The sequence below is a fragment of the Humulus lupulus genome, chromosome 8 (genome assembly GCF_963169125.1).
Source record: "Humulus lupulus chromosome 8, drHumLupu1.1, whole genome shotgun sequence".
NCBI classification, from domain to species: Eukaryota; Viridiplantae; Streptophyta; class Magnoliopsida; order Rosales; family Cannabaceae; genus Humulus; species Humulus lupulus.
Genome location: NC_084800.1, coordinates 173,746,617 through 173,757,524, shown reverse-complemented (window position 1 = coordinate 173,757,524; position 10,908 = coordinate 173,746,617). Strand labels below are relative to the sequence as shown.

Genomic DNA, 10,908 nt, shown 5'->3' with positions numbered 1-10,908 from the left:
CTTTTTTGTTTTTTATTTTGTAACGTCATCACTAGTGCTACTTTTCTGTTAGTAACCCTTGTACTATCTTGAGAACTTTCCCTTGCATTTTTCTGTTCTCCTTTCATACTTGCGACCCCTCCTGGAGTCGGAAACTTGACAACCAAGTGATATATTGAAGTTATGGCTTTCAATTCTCTCAGGGAGGGCCTCCCCAATACCGCGTTGAAAGCTGATGCACAATCCACTACGACAAAGTTAGACATGACTGTAGTCTGGCGGGGTTGCTCCCCCATGGTAAGCGTCAGTTCGATCATCCCAAGGGGTTGCACTGAATCCCCTGTGAATCCGTATAGGGACGACTGGCAGGGCTTCAGGTGACGCATACCCAATCCCATATTTTCCAAAGTAGGGCGGTACAGGATATCCACTGAGCTCCCATTATCCACCAAGACTCGATGCACACGCATATTTGCCAACTGGACTGTCAGCACCAGCGGATCATTATGGGGGAAGTGCACCCCTCGTGCATCTTCCTCAATGAATGTTATCGAGTCGTTTTCCCCTTTGAAACTCTTCGGGGGTCGTTGTTCTAAGCTCATGACGCAGGGAGGCGGACTTCGCCGAGCCTCTCTCACATATTTATCTAGTCCCTTCCTAGAATCTCCCCCAAATCCTGGGCCTCCAAATATGGTGCGGACCTCCCCCTGTATTTCTGGGGCTCGCTCCTGTGCCTGGGGCGCTGTGGGCTCGTTTTTTGGCCTTTTCCTTTCTCTCTTGACATAGCGGCCTAAGTGCCCCCGGCGGATAAGCTCCTCAATTTCCTCCTTCAAGTGGATACACTCGGTCGTGGTGTGTCCGATGTCCTTGTGGTATTGGCAGTATTTACTAGGGTCCCTCTTGGACCGATCCTTTCTCATTGGTGGGGGCTTTTTGAAGGGCACTCGATCTTCGTTGGTGACGTAAATATGCTCCCTAGTGTCAGTGAGGTTCGTATAGTAAGTATAGGCCGTTGGCCTATGATCACCCCCTCGTTTGGTCTTCCTCTGCTGGTCATCTCTCGACCCCTCATACATCCTCTTCTTCTTAGCTATATTCGGCCCATCGTTGACTGGGGGCTTTGCGTGGGGCTCCTCCTTTCCGGCCTTCAGGTTCGCGTGGCCATCCTCCACAAGGATATACTTCTGTGCTCTTTCATAGAAGTCATCCAAGTCGGTGACCTCCCTCTTTAGCATGTTGTCCCACAACTTGCTCCCTGGGAGCACCCCAGCAGTAATGGCCATTTTTAACTCCCGGCGCGTTAGGCTCCCCACTTTTGCGGCTTCCATATTGAACCGGTGAATGTAGCTTTTTAGGCTCTCCTTCTCCCCCTGCTTCACGTTGGCCAGACTGGTACCTGGCATTGTGTAGTCCCGCACGGCATGGTGCTGTTGGAGGAATTCATCAGAGAACTGCTGCCAGGACCTGATGGACCCTGGCCTTAGTCTTTTGAACCATTTATAGGCGGGTCCCTTCAGGGTAACAGCGAAGCAATGGCACCTGGCACCACTCCCGATTCCCCTTAGCTTCATCAGATCATTAAATGCATCCACGTGGTATTTTGGATTTGTGTTCCCTTCGTAAGGGGTCATATTGGGCTCCTTAAAATTGGTGGGGAGTCGGATTGCCTGAATTTCTCGCACGAAGGGCGACTCATGATCGAAGTCTTCCTCAAAGGCCTGGCCACCCGACGCAGTGACAATCTTGCTCCGCAAGCTCCGCATCTCCGTGTCTAGGTCCTGCCTCCTTTTGCTGAGGGTGTCTCTCAGAGTGGACGGGCTAAGGTCTGCCTTTCCCTTGCCTTTGCGAGGCGCCACAGGGGGTGTGGTCCCTTTGCCCGCCCTCTTCTTATTGAGCTCCTCCCGCAAGTCTGGGGGTGTTCTTTTGGAGGTGACTTCGTCCTCATGGCGAGGGGCAGCGTTGGTTCTCGGTGCTGGCTTCTGGGCCTGCTTAGGCGGTTCGGGGTGATCATTTGGCTTTGTGCGAGGGGTGTTGCTAGTTGAATGTCGGGTTCTCCCATCATCTACCGGCACTGTGGTCTCCACTCTATCCTTGCCCTTCTCCTTCTCCTTAGGCAAGGTCACGCTAGACTTACCCTGCAATAGGCCGTTAAGGACCTCTTGCATGTTTTCTAAGGTGGTTTCTAATCTTTGGTTTCTGCGGTGGAGTTCACGTATCTCCTCTTCGTAAAAACGGGATTTCGAACTTGAGCACACGGAGTGGACCCGGGGGTGTTTGTCATGCCTATGGGTAGAAGGACCCGGGTCTCGCCGGCTGGAGTTCGGTGCCTGCGGCGGTTTTGGAGGAGGGAACGCATCAGTGTTTGCCGGTGGTGCTCTTGGAGGACTCCCTCCGAGTGGGGCGGCTGGCGATGAGGCCACTTTATCACCCCCGTGAACCTCAGGGTCTTGTGGGGGTTCTACGTCTCTGGGCGGAGGAGCGTCCTTCATGGAGGCCTTCAGCTGAACTCCGTTCAGGTGAACTTCGACCTCCTGCGTCTCCCTCAGTCGCTTCGAGCGTCTCGACATATTCTTCTTGTCGGAAATAATGGTGGAACGGTAGCTTAAAACTAACGTTCCCACAGACGGCGCCAAACTGTTGACGGTAAGAACTCGTCAACGAAGTTAAGTTGGAAAAATTGTCGAATCAAGATCGCTAATTGGAAAGCTGTAAAAATTTCAACAAAAACTCAATAACAATGATAGATCGACAATGGAGAATTTAGTCTTTCATTCACACTTAAGCTTCTGCTACAGTAAAATTCCCAACCCCCTTTCAAGTGGCCTTGGAGTTCCTTTTATAGTAGGCTCTAATAGCCTTAGGTACATAGTGGTCCAGGGGACCAAGTGGTACATACGTACTGTACTAGGGGAGTGGCTTCAGAGGTTGTGGTTGTACATCCTGTACAGGAGCAGGTGTCAGGAGGATGTCTCCACTACTCATCTGTACCCGTATCTGATGCATGGTGGCAGGCGTAGTGGCGCAGGAGATAGTGGTGTCGGTTCTGACCTATGGCGGTAGACGTACGGACCATGATCCTTATTGGCACTGGTATCCATACCTAGTACTTGGTCGTAAAAATATGTCTAATTCGACTCGTACTGGATCGCCTACGCATAGGGACTTCGAGGTGTGAAAAAGGGGATCCTTGGTGTCCGTACTGGCCGTGGCGTTGAGTAGGGGTCTTGGGCCCATACGCATTAAGTCATGGGGTATCGGCCTCCTGGGACGATGGTGGGCTGATGGACCTCCCGGGGTGTGCGCGCATGGGACCTTGCGTGGCCTCGCGCATGGGGCGCCACGAACGGCCTCGCAGGCCCTCTTGGCCTCGCGCATGGGGCGCCATAAACGGCCTCGCAGCCTCTCTTGGCCTCGCGCATGGACATGGTGGGAGTGGCCCAATGGCCTCGCGGATCAGCGGCCTCGCGAGACGGGAGGGTCTCGCGGAATTGGACGGCCTCCGCCTCTACGATGGCCTCGCCTCTTTGATGGCCTCGCGGGGAGGGACGGCCTCGCGGATGGGCATGGTGGGAGTGGCCCAATGGCCCCGCAGATCAGCGGCCTCGCGAGACGGGAGGGCCTTGCAGAATTGGACGGCCTCTGCCCCTACGATGGCCTCGCGGGAGGGACAGCCTCGCGGATGGGCATGGTGGGAGTGGCCCAATGGCCTCGCGGATCAGCGGCCTCGCGAGACGGGAGGGCCTTGCGGAATTGGACGGCCTCCGCCCCTACGATGGCCTCGCCTCTTTGATGGCCTCGCGGGAGGGACGACCTCGCGGATGGGCATGGTGGGAGTGGCCCAATGGCCTCGCGGATCAGCGGCCTCGCGAGACGGGAGGGCCTCGCGGAATTGGATGGCCTCCGCCCTTACGATGGCCTCGCCTCTTTGATGGCCTCGCGGGGAGGGACGGCCTCGTGGATGGGCATGGTGGGAGTGGCCCAATGGCCTCGCGGATTAGCGGCCTCGCGAGACGGGAGGGCCTCGCGGAATTGGACGGCCTCCGCCCCTACGATGGCCTCGCCTCTTTGATGAGATTATGAACATCAACACCCAGAATGCCCTATGTTCCAATTCAACTGGGATATGCCATGCTTTACCAAACACCAACCTGTAAGGAGACATGCCTATTGGTGTTTTGAATGCAGTTCTGTAAGCCCAAATCGCATCATCTAACTTTTTCGACCAATTTTTCCTTGAACTGTCAACAGTCTTCTCAAGGATGCTTTTGATTTCTCTGTTTGAAACTTCAGCTTGCCCATTTGATTGAGGATGGTAAGGCAAAGCTTTTCGGTGATAAACTCCATAACGAGCCAGCAATGCATCCAGTTGCTTATTCACAAAGTGTTTCCCTTCATCGCTAATCAGAGCTTGGGGAGTGCCAAATCTAGTAAAAATATGTTTATGCAGAAAATTAAGCACAGTTTTACCGTCATTGGCTCTAGTTGCTGCAGCCTCCACCCATTTGGATACATAATCCACTGCCAATAGAATATATTCATTGTTGTAAGATGGTGGAAAATGCCCCATGAAATCGATGCCCCATACATCAAACAGTTCAACTTCAAGAATCCCCTGTAGAGGCATTTCATTTCTCCTCGAGATGTTACCAGTTCGCTGACATCTATCACAAGCCTTGACAAAAACATTGGCATCCTTGAATAATGAAGGCCAATAAAAACCACTTTGTAATACCTTAGCCGCCATTCTTGATGCTCCAAAGTGCCCTCCACATTGTTGAGTATGACAGTGATTAAGAATGGACTGCATCTCTTCTTCAGGAACACACCTTCTGATAATCTGGTCAACACAGTGCCTATAGAGAATAGGTTCCTCCCAATAGTAGTGTTTCACCTCAGAAAAGAATTTCTTTAATTGCGGCTTTGACATCTCAGGTAGCACAATCTTGGCGACCAAGAAATTCACTATGTCAGCAAACCAAGGGACAGCTAAAGTCTCACTTACCCCAAACAACTGCTCATCAGGAAAGTGATCATTGATTTGCACTACTTTCTTATTTTCAGTCTTCCGCACCTCAAGTCTAGAGAGATGATCAGCCACCACATTCTCGCTGCCCTTCTTGTCACGAATCTCCAAGTCAAATTCTTGAAGCAAAAGAATCCATCTAATCAGGCAAGGCTTGGCATCTTTCTTTGACATCAAGTATTTAATGGCAGAGTGATCAGTGTAGACAATCACTTTGTTACCAATCAGATATGGTCTGAATTTATCACAAGCAAACACGATAGCTAGCAACTCTTTTTCTATAGTGGCATAATTCAGCTGAGCATCATTTAGAGTCCGACTAGCATAGTAAATAGACCTGAATACCTTGTCAATCCGCTGTCCCAGAACTGCCCCCACTGCGTAATCACTGGCATCACACATCAACTCAAAAGGCAATTCCCAATTCGGAGCTATCACAATTGGAGCAGAAATAAGCTTTTCTTTCAAGAAATTGAACGCCCTCAAACATTCATCATTAAAATCAAAGACAACTCCGTTCATAAGCAGATTTGAGAGGGGCTTGGACACTTTAGAGAAATCTTTTATGAATCTCCGATAGAACCCAACGTGACCAAGAAAACTTCTAACTCCTTTGACTGAAACTGGTGGAGGCAGCTTTTCAATGGTAGAAATTTTTGCTCTATCTACCTCAATTCCCTCACTTGAAATTTTATGGCCAAGAACAATCCCTTCTTTCACCATAAAATGGCATTTCTCCCAATTCAGCACCAGATTTGCCATCTCACAACGACGTAGCACGTTCTCCAAGTTACCCAAACAGAGGTCGAATGATGAACCAAAAACAGAGAAATCATCCATGAAAATATCAATACACCGGTCTACCATGTCTGAAAATATGGCCATCATGCACCGTTGAAATGTTGCAGGGGCATTGCATAGTCCAAATGGCATTCTCCTGAAAGAAAATGTGCCATAAGGACAAGTGAAGGTTGTTTTCTCTTGATCCTCTGGCGCAATAGCGATCTGATGATACCCAGAGTACCCATCCAAAAAACAGTAGTAGCTATGGCATGCCAATCTGTCAAGCATCTGATCAAGGAAAAGCAAAGGAAAATGATCCTTCCTTGTGGCCTTATTGAGCTTGCAGTAGTCTATACAAATCTGCCACCCCGTTACAGTCCTTGTTGGAATGAGTTCATTGTTCTCATTTTTGTTGAGTCTAGCTTTTATCATGTTTTGGTGATATTTTTAGTTGTCTTTTATTTCGTTTTTCCTTCATTTAGCGCGGGTTTATGCTTTGTTTGTTTGTCTTTGTGAATGTCAGGAAGAATTGAGCATGTGGAAGAAAATGCCCAAGAAAGGGAAGAAATAACCGAGTTTTCCATCATATTTTGATAAAGAATGGTTCTCAACACAATTTGGAAGTGTTGGTGAAATTTTGGGATGAAAACTTGAAGAATTGAGAAATCCCTTAAGAGCCACGGCATGAGCAAAGTGGAGTCGTGGCTAGGTGGGAAACAGAAGCAATGTTTTTAAGGAAATTCTCGGGCCGCGGCATGGCTATAGAGAGCCGCGGCATGGCTTCAGAGGGTCGCGGCATTGAGAGGATCTTTTGCCCAGGAATTATGACACGGGCCGCGACATAGTGTATGTAGAGCCGCGACCCGCCTCTTTAAAATCTGAAATCCTAGGTTTTAAATGAGAAAAAGGAGAAGAAAAAGATATGTACGGACGAGGGAGAAGTTCTGGTTTCGGAGGCTGAAGCTTAGAGTATTTTTACATGTTTTTCTTCTCTTCCTGATGTTATCTTTAATTTTTGTTGTGATTAGCACTATCACTATGAACTAATTTTCTGTTTAGGATGTTTAATTGAATCACTTGAATCCCTGTTATGAACTAATGCAATTTTTATTCTTCTTCTTCTTCAATTCCATATAATCTGTTCTTTTAAATTGATTATTGATTGGCCATCTTTAGTCATTTACATATGTTTTTAAGTCAAAATCTGAGAAGTGAGATTTAATTATGCTGTGGTTATATTGGACATAATTCTAATTTAGAACGAAAGTATCTGAATTAATTGTGTAACTGTTATTAAGTTGATTGAGATTAATGCTACCTGCGTGGTTCAATTTACCATAGAAATATAGGAAATTGTCATCTAGGTTGAGTTTATAATTCATAGTATGATTATAGGATGCTTTATCAACTTGTTAATTGAATTAGGTCAAAAGAAGGAGAATTCACACTTTGCATTAGGGAATAATAGGGAGGATAGTTGATGAGATTAAATATCCTAATTGTTTCTCAGTGATTAAATTAAAAGTTTTTCCATTAGTTGTTATTTTATTTAATTTTCAATTATTGTTTCTGCAATTTGTAGTTTCTTTTGATGCATTTATAAAAATAAAAAATTTCAATTAATCAAATAGGACAAGAAATTAATTGACTGGTAATTGGTAAATCAGTCCTTGAGGACGATACTTGGTTTTACCATTTTATTACGAGTTTGCGACTGTGTGCACTTGCATAGCTGTAAATTTCGCAACAAGTTTTTGGCGCCGTTGTCGGGGACTGAAAATAATTATCAATATCAGTCTAATTAATTTTTATTCTAATTTGATTTTAATTTATCTTGTTTCTAATCTGTTTAGTTGCTTAATTCTTCTATCTCAGGTGAATTTTGGTATATGCGTGGCAGAAAAGGAAAAGCCACACTTGTTCCTCTGAATCCCGAGATTGAAAAGTCTTGCAATCAAATCAGAAAGAGCAAGAGAGAGGCCCAGAATTCGGTGAAGATGGCACAGAATGACGGGGATGGCAGGAATGTTCTAAATCCAGGAGTTGTGCAAGGGGTTCAGGCTCAGACCAATGTTGAGAGGAGCTTGAGAGATTATGTGCTACCCACTCTGACGGGAGTACAAAATAGTATACTCCCACCAACTGTAGAGGCCAACAACTTCGAAATCAAGCCTGCTATTCTACAAATGGTGCAGTCCTCTGTGCAATTCAATGGGTTGCCCTCTGAAGATCCTCACACTCATTTGTCCAACTTTCTAGAGCTGTGTGGAACCTTCAAATATAATGGGGTGAGCGATGACGCAATCAAGCTTAGGCTCTTCCCATTTTCTCTAAGGGATAGAGCTAAAAGTTGGCTGAACTCTCTGCAGCCAAACTCTATAGTCACCTGGAAAGATCTAGCTCAGAAATTCTTATCCAAATTCTTCCCTCCTTCCAAGGCTGCTAAATTGAGGGGAGAGATAAATAACTTTTGCCAGAATGACAGAGAGTCACTGTATGAAGCTTGGGAACGATTTAAGGAACTCCTGAGAAGAAGTCCTCACCATGGCATTGAATAGTGGATGCTAGTACAGAATTTCTACAATGGTTTATGTCCAACAACCAGAACTATTATTGATGCTGCAGCGGGTGGCACTTTTATGAGCAAGAGCGCAACTGGCGCTTATGAGTTGCTAGAGGACATGGCCACAAATAACCATCAATGGTCTGAGGAAAGATCATCTGGAGCTAGAAAGGTAGCTGGGGTGCATGAGCTTGATGCAATCATTGCTTTAACAGTGCAAGTAGCCTCTCTAACCAAGCAGTTACAACAGAGCAGTGTATCTGCTAATGCGGTTCAGATGGCGGTGAGGTGTGAAATGTGTGGTGGTGCTCATTCTGTTGATCAGTGCCCTATCTGTATAAATAATAACACCTCAATGGATCATGCCCAAGTTCAAGCGGTGGGAAACTTTTAAAGGTCGCTCAATAATCCATTCTCCAACAACTACAATCCTGGGTGGCGAAATCACCCTAATTTTTCGTGGAAGAATAATCAAGGCCAACAACCTCAGTTTCAGGGCCAATTTCAGAATAACATGCCTCAGCCACCTATGAATCAAGCTTCATCATCACAACAGTTTAGGCCTCAATCAATGCCTCAACCTAAGAGGCCCAATGAATTGCAAGCTGCCTTGTTGACTCTTACTAATACTCAGACTCAATTTATGACTGAGACCAGATCCTCTATTCGGAACCTTGAGACAAAGGTTGGGCAGTTGGCCAATATGCTCAATAACAGACCCCAGGGAAACTTGCCTAGTAATACTGAAGTAAACCCCAAGGAGCAAGTACAGGCAATTACTCTGAGGAGTGGGAAGCAAACTACGCAACCTAGATCTCCACAGGCAGTGGTTCAGAATAAAGGGATGGGTGAACAGTTTGATTCAAAAAGGGTTACTGAAGACCATCAATAGTCAGAACAGAGTCCGCCAGTTGTTATTGAGCAGCCAGTTAGAGTTCCATACCCTCAGAGGCTTAGAAAGACTACACTTGATAAACAGTTTTCTAAGTTTCTTGAGGTATTTAAAAAGCTGCACATAAACATTCCTTTCGCTGAGGCCTTGGAGCAGATGCCCAGTTATGTTAAGTTCATGAAGGAGATCCTGTCAAAGAAAAGGAAAATGGAGGACTATGAGACTGTAGCGCTCACTGAAGAGTGCAGTGCTATTTTACAAAGGAAATTACCCCAAAAGCTGAGAGATCCAGGGAGTTTCACCATACCTTGCACCTTTGGCAAGTTTGAATGTAAGCATGCCTTATGTGATCTGGGGGCAAGTATCAATTTGATGCCTTTATCAGTGTTCAAAAGACTTGGTTTAGGGGAGGCAAAACCCACAACTGTCACTTTACAGCTCGCAGACCGATCGTTAACACATCCACGAGGTATTATTGAGGATGTTCTTGTGAAGGTGGATAAGTTCATATTTCCCGCTGACTTTATTGTTCTAGACATGGAGGAGGACACAGATGTCCCAATTATTCTTGGTAGGCCATTTCTAGCCACAGACCAAGCTCTTATTGATGTTCACAAAGGAGAGCTTAAGCTTAGAGTTCAAGGAGATGAGGTGGTCTTTAATGTCTTCAAGTCTATGAAGTATCCGGTGGCTAGTGACAGCTGTTTTAGTGTGGATGTGATAGAAAAGGCAGTCTCCAAAAGAAGGGTGAGCAGTGATGCCTTAGAGGCAGTACTATTGGGTGATGAGGGCAATGATGATGATGATGCTGAGATCAGAGAATGTGTAAACTGGATCAACTCGTTCTTACCATATTGGAAGAAGTTTCAAGAACTTGCAGATGCGACTGATAAACCGCTTACCTCCATTCACCAGCCACCGCAGTTGGAATTAAAGGTCCTCCCAGATCACTTGCGCTATGCTTATCTAGGAGAGAATGAAACCTTACCTGTCATTGTGTCAGCTGACCTGTCAGATGTAGAATTGGAGAAACTGTTGAGGGTTCTAAGGGAGATAAATTGGCCATTGGGTGGACCTTGGCAGATATTAGAGGAATCAGCCCATCGACAGTGATGCATACAATTTTGTTGGAGGAGAATAGCAAGCCATCCATAGAGGCTCAGAGAAGACTCAATCCAGCTATGAAGGAAGTAGTATTGGAGCAGATTCTTAAATGGTTGGATGTTGGGGTGATCTACCCAATTTCTGATAGCGCATGGGTGAGCCCTGTGAAAGTGGTACCTAAGAAGGGTGGAATGACTGTGGTGAAAAATGAGAACAATGAACTCATTCCAACAAGGACTGTAACGGGGTGGTGGATTTGTATAGACTACCGCAAACTTAATAAGGCCACAAGGAAGGATCATTTTCCTTTGCCTTTCCTTGGTCAGATGCTCGATAGATTGGCGGGCCATAGCTACTACTGTTTCTTGGATGGGTATTCTGGGTATCATCAGATCGCTATTCCACCAGAAGATTAAGAGAAAACAACCTTCACATGTCCTTATGGCACATTTGCTTTCAGGAGAATGCCATTTGGACTATGCAATGCCCCTGCAACATTTCATCAGTGCATGATGGCCATATTTTCAGACATGTTAGACCAGTGTATTGAGATATTCATGGATG

General features: G+C 46.2%; 1 non-coding gene across 1 annotated transcript; it reads right to left on the bottom strand.

The window, feature by feature from the left end:
- Positions 1–8,229: 8,229 nt before the first annotated feature.
- LOC133799094 (small nucleolar RNA R71) lies at positions 8,230–8,336 on the bottom strand. Its single transcript, XR_009876298.1, has one exon. It is a non-coding gene; the product is annotated as a small nucleolar RNA R71 (small nucleolar RNA).
- Between the last annotated feature and the right edge of the window lie 2,572 nt (positions 8,337–10,908).